This window comes from Arachis ipaensis, chromosome B07 (assembly GCF_000816755.2).
Source record: "Arachis ipaensis cultivar K30076 chromosome B07, Araip1.1, whole genome shotgun sequence".
Classification (NCBI taxonomy): domain Eukaryota; kingdom Viridiplantae; phylum Streptophyta; class Magnoliopsida; order Fabales; family Fabaceae; genus Arachis; species Arachis ipaensis.
The window spans coordinates 96,153,385-96,166,429 of record NC_029791.2 but is presented as its reverse complement, the minus strand read 5'-3'; positions in this window follow the sequence as shown (position 1 = coordinate 96,166,429).

Here is a 13,045-nt window from a genome sequence, read left to right as displayed (position 1 = left end):
AAATTGAATTTTAAGAAAGTGCAGTTCCATAACACAGTAAAAGCACAGACGAGGTATTAGAAATAAATTGTTGTCAAATTGTATAAGAAATCTTCAAAATTGCCCATATAGATAAGTGTATCTCTTTAATAGCAATTTTCATAAAAATCTCAAAATTGGCTGTGATCACTGTCAAGTAAGAGAAAAACTGAATCAACAATTTCTCAAAGAATGGACTCAGAACCCGGAGTTAAAAGGCACAGCGCATTAAGACAAGTTCAAAGCTATATCAAAGAATACCTGAATCAAGAAGAACTCAAACAGAGGAAGATAGACGCAACAAGGATTCCAAACAAGCATATGCAATTAAGATCAAACAAGAATGCATATGAATAGGGGAATAGAGTTGAAAAATCAAACTACTTTTCAAAAGGATTAGCAAACAAGAACTTCAAATTAGGATATGAAAGAACAGGTCGACTCGAATAGAATTCAAGACACACAACTGAATAGCCTCGAGAAATAGTTTCCAACATTCCCAAAACCCGCGATTCGCTTTACCCGAAACTCATATATTATCTATGATAACCCATCAGTGCTTTCATATACATAATTCACTAGTATTAAGCCGGCCAAACTTAATACCAAGAATTATGCAATGCAAGACTAACAGCGTTAATCAATAGACCGTCATGTGCATAAAGCTCTAATTCTCGTCTTTCGACAAGACCTAATACATGACAAACGCTCAGAGCATGCAACTGAAGCATAGTCGGTCCATTCCTCAGGCTCTACAGAAAAGACCACCCTGATACCATAATGTAACACCCTAACTACCAAAGCTCACGCTTCCGGCTGCGCTACTCTGATAGCTTGGACATTACGACGACACTTATACTTTTTAATATTAAAATATGAGCCTCTTTAAAACTTAAACCGTGAAACCGCTCCCAAAAATACTTCCATCCAATAACATATATCCATAGATACCATACAATTACAAAAACTCATAAAGAGTACATCCATATATATACATATATATATATAAATAATATTACAAGCATTAACCAATACAATCCCTAACCCTCTTACAGAATATATCATGATACAGGCGAGGGTACAACAAGTAATAATCTAAAGCAATATAGAGCATTTCAACTAGATAAACTCTTCGTGACTTCTGCACCCATATCCTGAAAGGGGAAAAATGTAGGGGGGGGGTGAGAACATCATCCTCAAAAGGGTTCTCAGTAGAGGGTTTTTAGGAATTACTGTAATAGGATACGTGAAGATAAACCGTACCAGTGATTAATAACCGTCTTATGCCCCTTTTCAGAAACAAAGGTTTACAATAAAAGAGAAATCTAAAATCCTTTTCTGAAAGAGGAAACTGTTCTTTTAAAACAATATTCAAAAGTCTTTCAAAAGATTTATCTATGCTGAACCAAATTAGTCTTTCATACATTTCCAAATCATAACCACAAAACCGAAACCAACCATCGGTCCATCTCAATTCAACCACGGCCCTAGGCCCAAACAATCCAACCAACAACGAATCACCACAATCCAACAGAGTCCCAGTTGCAAACACAGATAGGAAGTTCAAGCACAAACAAACAGTTACAGCAAGTAGAACAAATAGCAGTTAATCACAAGTAGTCATAAAGGCAAACCAAGTACAATATGCAAACCCAAACAATGTCACATAGATGCATATGATGCATGCCTGTCCCTAGTGGCTGATGATATCATCTTTCGGTTATATAGCCAACCCGACACATCCTGGTAGCTAACCATGGACAGAAACACCCATCGCGGAGCAAGTAGGTTTGAACTACAACCCCATTGCTACTACCCAGGCGGGTGTTTAAAAGCTCAACCTGGAGCGAGTGGAATCACCACTACTACCGCTACTACCCTGGCGTCACAGTCTCTGACCTAGAGCAAGTGAGACGAACCACAACCCTTGCTACTACCCAGGTATCTCAAGCATATATTCATTCAGTCCCAGCCATGGATCAACATCCATCTCAGCCATCCGGCATAAATTCATAATTCATAGTCAGCCATACGGCCTATAACTCATTCGGCAATCAGCCATAAATCAATATCATACACAGCCATTCCGGCTCACGGTTCAATCTAGAACCAGCCAATATTCATAATCATACACAGCTATTCTGGCCCATAACAAAACAGCACTTCAACCATTCAACATCATCAAATTCATAAAACCGGCATTTAAGCCACAAATCACTTTTCTAAAGCCATTTCACTTTGAAATCAAATTTCAACTCTTTTCAGCCTTGGCTTTAAAGATCTCATTTCTCAAATCATATCAGGCTCATAAGCCAAATTTACTCAAAGTGAGTTCCTTGTTTAAAACAAAGCCACTCTCAGCATTCTCTTTCCAAAACTTCCAAAACCATGGCAAGTTAAGGATTTATTTCAAAGTATTAAAAACCACCCGTCCAACAATGGGATTTTGTAACAAAAGCTTCTCGGTAGAGTCCCAAGTCTTTAGGGAAGGTCAACCTATATCAATTCCTTAAATTCATTGAAACTCTTAAAATCATGGATTCTCGGTTCAAGTAGATAAAACTGAGTTTATTATGAAACCGACTATACAAAATCACAAGTTCCAACCCGGTCCAAAAATCAACTCATTTGAAAAGGAACCGGTTCATTTGAATCAAACCACTTTCAGGTTTCTTTTTGGAACCCATTTTTCTAACTCTTCCAAAATGCCTCAAACTTAATTACTCAATCAAAAGTCTAGATTCCTTTGAAATCACTAAAAGCTCCTTTTTATATTGAAATCAATATTAGAGCATCATTCTTTCCTTCAGTGATTCAAACGGTAAAAATAGTTCATTTCTAAATAAGTCAAACTCAAGGCATAAAGTTCACTAAATAAATTAAGCTTGAAAATATAAATATTCTCTTAATAAATCAAATAATACAACTTCTCAAATCCAATCCTTTTTAAATAACTTTTCAAACAAGACTAGGATTTTGTAGAAATTTTGGCAGCACCTCCCCTAAAACTTGGACTTTTGCCACCCAGTTCGGATCCCAACTAAACCGTTTCTCATTCCTTTTCAACAGCTCAAAACCAGAAATCAATTCAAAGCAAGCTAAATCCAACAGTCACCTCAGTGGCATATCTCAAGAAAACCATTTCAAAATCAACTCAATATCAACCGATTTAACTCATTTTCAAAGCTTTAAAGAAACGGTTCAGTAACAAATCATTTGTCCAAGATCAAGTCAATTAAAGTAAACCAGGCTGAATTCAAAAGTGCATTCGACTTTTCACATCATCAAATAGTTGACTCAAATCAAATCAATCCTCAATGGATTAAACTCAGATTTCAAATCTTTAAAGAATCACTTCAAAACATTACATTCACAAAGCCGCACAACAATTCAACCAAACCAACATCCATAATCACTCGAGTCAATCAAATAACACATAAGGCAGATACAATCACCAAATACACAATATCTCACAACAGTATCCATATGTAATAATTCCAATACTTAAAACATAGTTTTTGGAAAGTGCCCCTACCTCAAAATGCAAATTCCATAATCCAAACGTCTCAGAGTCCTTTCCGCCTCAACTCGAACTGACGGCAACCAAAAGCTCAGCTCCCAGCCACTTTCGCAATATCCATAGAAACACTAATCGCAACATACAATAATTGAGACTCAACCTTATAGCGATTAACGCCGCAAAATCTCAGCGCATGATAACATAACAGTAACCAAAATGGCTTTCATATCGAAAACGCTTACCAAAACTTAGAAAGAACGGCCAAATCAAGCAACGGTAGTCCCGACGGTGGTTCTGGCAGCGATCGCGCTACACCCGATGACCAGAACGGCAGCAATCAGAACTCAAACCTATGTTACCAAACCTCAGAGTCTTTAACCAAGCATTACAGAATACTGACCAAAAGGGATTTCCGAAATAACACGCTTACCGCAACAAGGGAAGAACTACACCGAGTAGCGGCAGCCCCGATGGTAGTTCCAGCAACACCTGCGCCACTCCCGGTGAGCGTAACGGTGGAAGAAGCGATGCAGCCGCTGCGAATGGCAAGCACAGCGACGAACAACACCAGCAGCGGTGAATGGCAGTAACTCCGGCGTGGGTCCGGTGGTGGCAACTCGCGATAACTCCAAACGACACCGCTTCAGTGGCGGTTTCCGGCGGACAGGCACGGCGGCGCGGCCCCAGACAGCAGAGGCGATAGCGAGCACTGGGGTTCAATGAGCAGATTCGGCGGCGGGAGGAGGCACGAACAACGGCGGCGACAGCAGCACCTTCCTCCAACCCACGCGTGCGCTCTCTGTTCATGAGCCGCCAAGGACAGCGACGAAGGAGACCCTGGCAGCAACAACGACGCGGCTCCAAGGTAGCAGCAGGAACCTCGAAGGCGTTCGGCCTTCACCGCGATGTCGAGCTTGTGGCGGGCACGACGGTGGCTTCTCCTTCTCCATCTTCGCACAGCTCCCTTCCTCAAAGCTCGCCTTGATCTCTCTCTTTTCTTTGATTCATTCTTTTAGGAACACAGAGGAAACTCAGCGTGTGTTGCCGCTGCTGAGAGCAAGGAAAGGTTGGGGGTGTGGCTAAAGGGAACCGGGTCATGAGTTAGGGTTTCATTTTCAAAAATTAGGGTTAGGGGCATGTCTGTAATTTCACCCAAAAATAGGTATAATGTAGTAATTAGAAATAAATTCTAATCTAACAATAATAGTGTATAAAAATACTATTTGCTCATCAGTTTCACAATTATTTTCAATAAAATGCCCAAATCAAAATAATTAGAAATAATATAATTAAACCCCTTTATTTTCCAAAGTAGTAGTATTAATATTCAAAATATTAATTATTTAGTCCAAAATCATATAAAAATCCTTATTATTTCACAACTACCAACTTTATAATTTGAAAATAGAAAATAATCCAATAATTGTAAAATTGGATAATAATCTCAATTTATTTCAAATTCAATAAATCAAAACTTGCTTTAATTTTCTTTAATAGAGAAATTTTTGAAATTAAAGCTACAGAAATACTGAATTTGAAATTAGCTAATGATAACCCTTTTTCAAAGATTTTGGGTCTTACAGAAATCCACTTCCGGGGCCCACTTCGTGTGTGCTTGGGCTGAGCATTGAAGCTTTCACATGTAGAGAATTTTCTTGGAGTTAAACGCCAGCTTTTGAGCCAGTTTGGGCGTTTAACTCCAGCTTTCATGCCAGTTCTGGTGTTTAACGCCAAAATAGGATAGAAAGTTGGCGTTAAAACGCCAGTTTACATCATCAAAACTCGGGCAAAGTATGGACTATTATATATTGCTGGAAATCCCAAGATGTCTACTTTCCAACGCAATTAAGAGCAAGCCAATTGGGCTTCTGTAGCTCGAGAAAATCCATTTCGAGTGCAGGAGGGTCATAATCCAACAGCATCTGCAGTCCTTCTTCAGCCTCTAAATCAGATTTTTGCTCAGGTCCCTCAATTTCAGCCAGAAAATACCTGAAATCACAAAAAAATACACAAACTCATAGTGGAGTCAAGGAATGTGATTTTTGAATAAAAACTAGTAAAAACATAATAAAAACTAACTAAAATATACTAAAAACATAATAAAAACAATGCCAAAAAGCGTATAAATTATCCGCTCATCACAACACCAAACTTAAATTGTTGCTTGTCCCCAAGCAACTGAAAACAAAATAGGATAAAAAAAAGAGAATATACTATAAATCCCATAATATCAATAAAGCTTAGTTCAAATTAGATGAGCGGGGCTAGTAGCTTTTTGCTTCTGAATAGTTTTGGCATCTCACTTTTTCCTTTGAAGTTCAGAATGATTGGCATCTATAGGAACTCAGAATTCAGATAGTGTTATTGATTCTCCTAGTACAGTATGTTGATTCTTGAACACAGTTACTTTATGAGTCTTGGCTGTGGCCCTAAGCACTTTGTTTTCCGGTATTACCACCGGATACATAAATGCCACAGACACATAACTAGGTGAACCTTTTCAGATTGTGACTTAGCTTTGCTAAAGTCCCAATTAGAGGTGTCCAGAGTTCTTAAGCACACTCTTTTTGCTTTGGATCACGACTTTAACCACTCAGTCTCAAGCTTTTCACTTGGACATTCATGCAACAAGCACATGGTTAGGGACAGCTTGATTTAACTACTTAGGCCAGGATTTTATTCCTTTGAGCCCTCATATCCATTAATGCTCAAAGCCTTGGACCCTTTTTACCCCTTGCCTTTTGGTTTAAAGGGCTATTGGCTTTTTCTGCTTGCTTTTTCTTCTCGCTCTTTTTTTTAATGCTTTGTTATTCACTGCTTTTTCTTGCTTCAAGAATCAATTTTTATGATTTTTCAGATCATCAATAACATTTCTCTTTTTCCATCATTCTTTCAAGACCCAACAAATTTAACATTCACAACTTTACTATAAAAAATATGCACTGTTCAAACATTCATTCAGAAGACAAGAAATATTGCCACCACATCAAAATAATTAAACTAATTTCAAGATAAAATCTGAAATTCATGTACTTCTTGTTCTTTTGTAATTAGGCACATTTTTCATTTGAGAGAGGTGAAGGATTTATGGGACATTCATAACTTTAAGGCATAGACTCTAATTTTTATTTATTATTTAATAATATAAAATAGACATAGAAGCAGACAAATAATAATAAAAGAAAGGAAATTAAAGACATAAAGACAAATGACTCTAATACTAATACTCATGTACTCTTAAAATAGATAAAAGGTTATCACAGAGTTAGGACTCAACAACCTGCAGTGGGAGAGGTAAGTACTCCTTCAAGTTGTGGGACGCCTGGCTCTTCAAGGGAGAGCTTCTGGCGCTTTAGCTTCTGTAGCTCACGCCCCTGCTTCTCCTGTTTCTTAAGCAGCTTGCAAAGCATGCTGTTTTGATTTTGCTGTTCCTCCTTAAGTTGATCCATAGCTTCTTGCAGCTTGGTGACAGATGCTTCTAGGCGGGTCCAATAGTCAATTTGAGGGATCTCTGGGAGGAAGTCATGCGCCCTCCGTTTGATGGAGTTATCTTGCACTTGTTGTCCTTCCATTGACTTCTTCGTGATTGGGTGCTCGACTGGGATGAACTCATCTACTCCCATCTTCACCCCAGCGTCTTTGCACAGCAGAGAGATTAAGCTTGGGTAAGCCAATTTGGCTTCAGTGGAGTTCTTATTTGTAATTGTGTAAATCTCATAAGAAATCAGATGATGAATTTCTACTTCGTTTTCCAGCATAATACAATGAATCATCACTGCTCTTTTGACAGTGACCTCAGAGTGGTTGCTAGTGGGTAGTATAGAACACCCAATGAAGTCCAACCAGCCCCTTGCGACTGGTTTGAGATCTCCTCTCTTGTGTTGGTTTGGGACACCTTTTGAGTTGGTTATCCACTTAGTTCCAGGGAGGCATATGTCCTCTAGAACTTGGTCCAACCCCTTATCTACTCTCACCATTCTCCTATTAAAGGATTCTGGATCATCTTGTAGTTGAGGCAGTTTGAAGACCTCTCTTATTTTGTCCAGGTGGAAGTAAATAATCCTCCCTCTGGCCGTAGTTCGAAAGGTATGAAAGGCGGTTCTAGTTATTCTCTGCTTATCTGTCAGCCACAGATTTGAGTAGAATTTCTGAACCATGTTTCTCCCCACCTTTGTCTCAGGATTAGTTAGAATTTTCCAGCTTCTGTTTCAAATCTGTTCTTGGATCTCTGGGTATTCGTCTTCTTTCAGATCGAATTTAACTTCCGGGATCACTGACCTCAGACCCATTATTTTGTGGTAATGGTCTGCATGTTCTTTGGTTAAGAACCTCTCTTGATTCCAAAGACTCTTTAGAGTATTCTCTTTCTTGCCTCTTGAATTGGTTTGTTTTTCCTTAGGAGCCATGATCTTAATGAGTCTTAGCTCGGTGATCACAGAAAAACACACCAAACTTAGAGGTTTGCTTGCCCTCAAGCAAAAGAAAGGAAAGGAGGGAGATAGGAGGAGAGTCAAGTTTGAATGGTGGAGAAATGGGGATGGCTGAATGTGTATTTATAAGTGGAGGGGAGGGATTTTGAAAATTTGAAAAAGATATGATATAAAGATATGATTGGTGAAAAAAATTAGAATCATGATATGAAAAAAGATGAAATTTTTAAAATGGAAAAGATATAAAGGAGTTAAATATGAAAATTTATTGATGCATCTAAGAATTAAAAGATGATATGATGAGTTGGAAAAGATTTGGAAAGAAATTGAGAAGATAATTGAGTTTTTGAAGAAGATTTGGAAAGGATTTGAAAGAAAATTGAAAAAGAATTTAGAAAATTATTGAATTTTTGAAAATTGAAGGTGAATGATGAAAATTTGTAACATGTTTATGCAGAAAATTGTGAATCAAAACATGAAAGTTTGAAAAATTTTGAAGTGGAAAACAAAATCTTCTCCCCCTGCCTTTCTGGCATTTAACGCCCATATATTGGCCATTGTGGGCGTTTAACGCCCATCCAGGTACCCTGGCTGGCGTTAAACGCCAGAAATCTTTTGTCACTGGGCGTTTTTCTGAATGCCCAGGATGCTGCAATTCTGGCGTTAAACGCCCAGAATGGTACCCATTCTGGCGTTTAACGCCCAAAATGGTACCCATTCTGGCGTTTAACGCCCAAAATGGTATCTTTACTGGCGTTAAACGCCCAGAATGATACCCATTCTGGCGTTTAATGCCCAAAATACCCCTTACTGGCGTTTTCTTGCCAGTGAGCTCCTTTTCTCTGCTTTTTGCGCTGAATCCTTCTGTCACTCTGTGAATTCCTACAATTAATAGTTAACCTTGAAGATAATTTATATCAAACTCTTATAAATATTATTTAAATAACAAATAAACGTGCTAATGGCTGGGTTGCCTCCCAGCAAGCGCTTCTTTATTGTTCTTAGCTGGACCTTGACTGAGATTTATTCTAGTCTTAGTTTTGAGCATTTTTGCTCAAAATTGCTTTCAAGATAATGTTTGATTCTCTGTCGATTAACAATGAACTTTTTGTCAGAGTCAATATCCTGAAGCTCAACATATCCATATGGTGACACACTTGTAATCACATATGGTCCCTTCCACCGGGATTTTAATTTCCCGGGGAATAATCTGAGCCTAGAGTTAAACAGCAGAACCTTCTGTCCTGGCTCAAAGACTCTAGATGACAGTTTCTTGTCATGCCACCTTTTTACTTTTTTCTTATAAATTTTTGTATTTTCAAAAGCATTGAGTCTGAATTCATCTAGCTCATTCAGCTAGAGCAATCTTTTCTCTCGAGCTAACTTAGCATCCAGGTTTAGGAATCTGGTTGCTCAGTAGGCCTTATGTTCTAGTTCCACGGGCAGATGACAGGCCTTGCCATACACAAGCTGGTATGGAGAGGTTCCTATAGGAGTCTTGAATGCTGTTCTGTATGCCCACAGAGCATCATCCAAGCTTTTTGCCCAATCCCTTCTACGGGCAATGACAGTCCATTCCAGGATTCTTTTTAGTTCTCTATTACAGACTTCAGCCTACCCATTTGTCTGTGGATGATATGGAGTTGCTACTTTGTGGCTAATTCTATATCGGACCATAGCAGAGTAAAGCTGTTTATTACAGAAATGAGTGCCCCCATCACTGATTAGTACTCTAGGGACACCAAACATGCTGAAGATATGTTTCTGGAGGAATTTCAGCACTGTCTTAGTATCATTAGTGGGTGTTGCAATGGCTTCTACCCATTTAGATACGTAGTCTACTGCCACCAGAATGTAAGTGTTTGAATATGATGGTGGGAAAGGACCCATGAAGTCAATACCCCATACATCAAACAATTCAATCTCTAAGATCCCTTGTTGAGGCATGGCATAACCATGAGGCAAGTTACCAGCTCTTTGGCAAATGTCACGGTTATGCACAAACTCTCAGGAATCTCTATAGAGAGTAGGCCAGTAGAAGCCACATTGGAGGACCTTAGTGGCTGTTCGCTCACCTCCGAAATGTCCTCCATATTGTGATCCATGGCAATACCATAGGATCTTCTGTGCCTCTTCTCTAGGCACGCATCTGCGGATCATTCCGTCTGCACATCTCTTAAAGAGATATGGCTCATCCCTCAAGTAGTACTTTGCATCAGAAATTAGTTTTTTCGTTTGCTACTTGCTGTACTCCTTGGGTATGAATCTCACAGCTTTATAATTTGCAATGTCTGCAAACCATGGTGCTTCCTAAATGGCAAAGAGTTGCTCATCCAGAAAGGTCTTAGAGATCTCAATAGAAGGGAGGGATGCCCCTGCTACTGGTTCTATCCGGGACAGGTGATCAGCTACCTGGTTCTCTGTCCCTTTTCTGTCTCTTATTTCTATATCAAACTCTTGCAAAAGCAACACCCATATTATGAGCCTGGGTTTTGAATCCTGCTTTGTGAGTAGATATTTAAGAGCAGCATGGTCAGTATACACAATCACTTTTGATCCTACTAAGTAGGATCTAAACTTGTCAATGGCATAAACCACTGCAAGCAGCTCTTTCTCTGTGGTTCTGTAATTCTTCTGTACGTTATTTAAAATGCGGCTTGCATAGTAAATGACATGCAGAAGCTTGTTGTGCCTATGTCCTAATACTGCACCAATAGCATGGTCACTGGCATCACACATTAATTCAAATGGTAATGTCCAGTCTGGTGCAGAGATGACTGGTGCTGTGACCAGCTTAGCTTTCAGAGTTTCAAACGCCTGCAGACACTCTCTATCAAAGGTAAATGCCGTGTCAGCAGCTAGCAGATTGCTCAGAGATTTTGCAATTTTTGAGAAATCCTTTATAAACCTCCTGTAGAATCATGCATGTCCCAGAAAGCTTCTGATTGCCTTAACATTGGCAGGTGGTGGTAATTTTTCAATTACATCTACCTTAGCCTGATCCACCTCTATTCCCTTGTTCAAAATTTTGTGCCCAAGAATAATCCCTTCAGTCACCATGAAGTGACATTTTTCCCAATTTAAAACCAGGTTAGTCTCTTGGCACCTTTTTAGAACAAGTGCTAGATGGTCAAGACAGGAGCTGAAAGAGTCTCCAAATACCGAGAAGTCATCCATGAAGACTTCCAAAAAATTTTCTACCATATCAGAGAAAATAGAGAGCATGCACCTCTGAAAGGTTGCAGGTGCATTGCACAGACCAAAAGTCATCCTTCTATATGCAAATACTCCAGATGGACATGTGAATACTGTTTTCTCTTAGTCTTGAGGATCTACTACAATTTAATTATAACCTGAATAGCCATCCAAAAAGCAGTAGTATTCATGACCTGCTAGTCTCTCTAGCATCTGGTCTATGAATAGCAAAGAAAAATGATCCTTTCTGGTGGCTGTATTGAGCCTTCTGTAGTCAATACAGATACGCCACCCTGTAACTATTCTTGTAGGAACCAGTTCATTTTTCTCATTATGAATCACTGTCATACCTCCCTTCTTCGGGACGACTTGGACAGGGCTCACCCAGGGGCTATCAGAGATAGGATAAATAATCCCAGCCTCTAGTAACTTAGTGACTTCCTTCTGCACTACCTCCTTCATGACTGGATTCAGCCGCCTCTGTGGTTGAACCACTGGCTTAGCATCATCCTCCAAAAGGATCTTGTGCATGCATCTGGCTGGGCTAATGCCCTTAAGATCACTTATGGATCACCCAAGGGCTGTCTTGTGTGTCCTTAGCACCTGAAGTAGTGCCTTTTCTTCCTGTGGCTCTAAGACAGAGCTTATGATTACAGGGAAAGTATAATCCTCTCTGAGAAATGCATATTTCAGAGATGGTGGTAGTGGTTTGAGCTCGGGTTTAGGAGGCCTCTCATCTTCTTGAGGAGTTTTTAGAGGTTCTTTCATTTTCTCTGGTTCCTCCAGATCAGGCTGGACATCTTTAAAAATGTTCTCTAACTCTGATTCGAGAATCTCAGTCATATTGATCTCTTCTACTAAAGAGTCAATAATGTCAGCGCTCATGCAGTCATTTGATATGTCTGAATGCTGCATAGCTTTGACAGCATTTAACTTGAACTCATCCTCATTGACTCTCAGGGTCACTTTCCCTTTTTGTACATCAATAAGAGTTCGTCCAGTTGCTAGAAATGGTCTTCCTAGAATGAGAGTTTCACTCTTGTGCTCTTCCATTTCCAGCACTATAAAGTCAGTGGGAAAGACAAATGGCCCAACCTTGAAAATCATGTCCTCAATTATGCCTGATGGATATTTAATGGAGCCATCAGCAAGTTGGAGGCATATTCGGGTTGGTTTGACTTCTTCAGTCAAGCCAAGCATTCTGATAGTGGATGCAGGTATTAGGTTGATACTTGCCCCAAGGTCACATAGAGCTGTCTTGGTACAAGCACCCTCTAATGTTCATGGTATCATAAAGCTTCCCGGATCTTTAAGCTTCTCTGGTAAGCTTTTCAGAATGACTGCACTGCATTCTTCAGTGAGGAGAACTTTTTCAGTTTCTCTCCAATCCTTCTTATGACTTAAGATCTCTTTCATGAACTTAGCATAAGAGGGTATTTGCTCAAGTGCCTCTGCAAACGGGATCTTTATTTCAAGAGTCCTGAGATAGTCTGCAAAGCGGACAAATTGTTTATCCTGTTCCGCTTGGCGGAGTTTCTGAGGATAAGGCATCTTGGCTTTGTATTCCTCAACCTTAGTTGCTGCAGGTTTATTTCCTACAGAGGTGGTTAGGGAAGCCTTCTTAGCAGGGTTACAATCAGCACTTGCAGGTGTCTGATCCCTCACTGGCATTTGAACACCAGGAGTAGAGGTTGGATGGGCGTTTAACACCAATTTTCCACCTTTTTCTGGTGTTTGAACGCCAGAAGTGGGCATCCACTGGGAGTTTGATGCCAATTTTCATCCTTTTTTGGCATTTGAACGCCAGAATTATTCCTCTCTGGGCTCTTGCTGTCCTCAGAGGGATTTTGGACAGTGGTTTAGTCATCCTCTATCAGTTGTT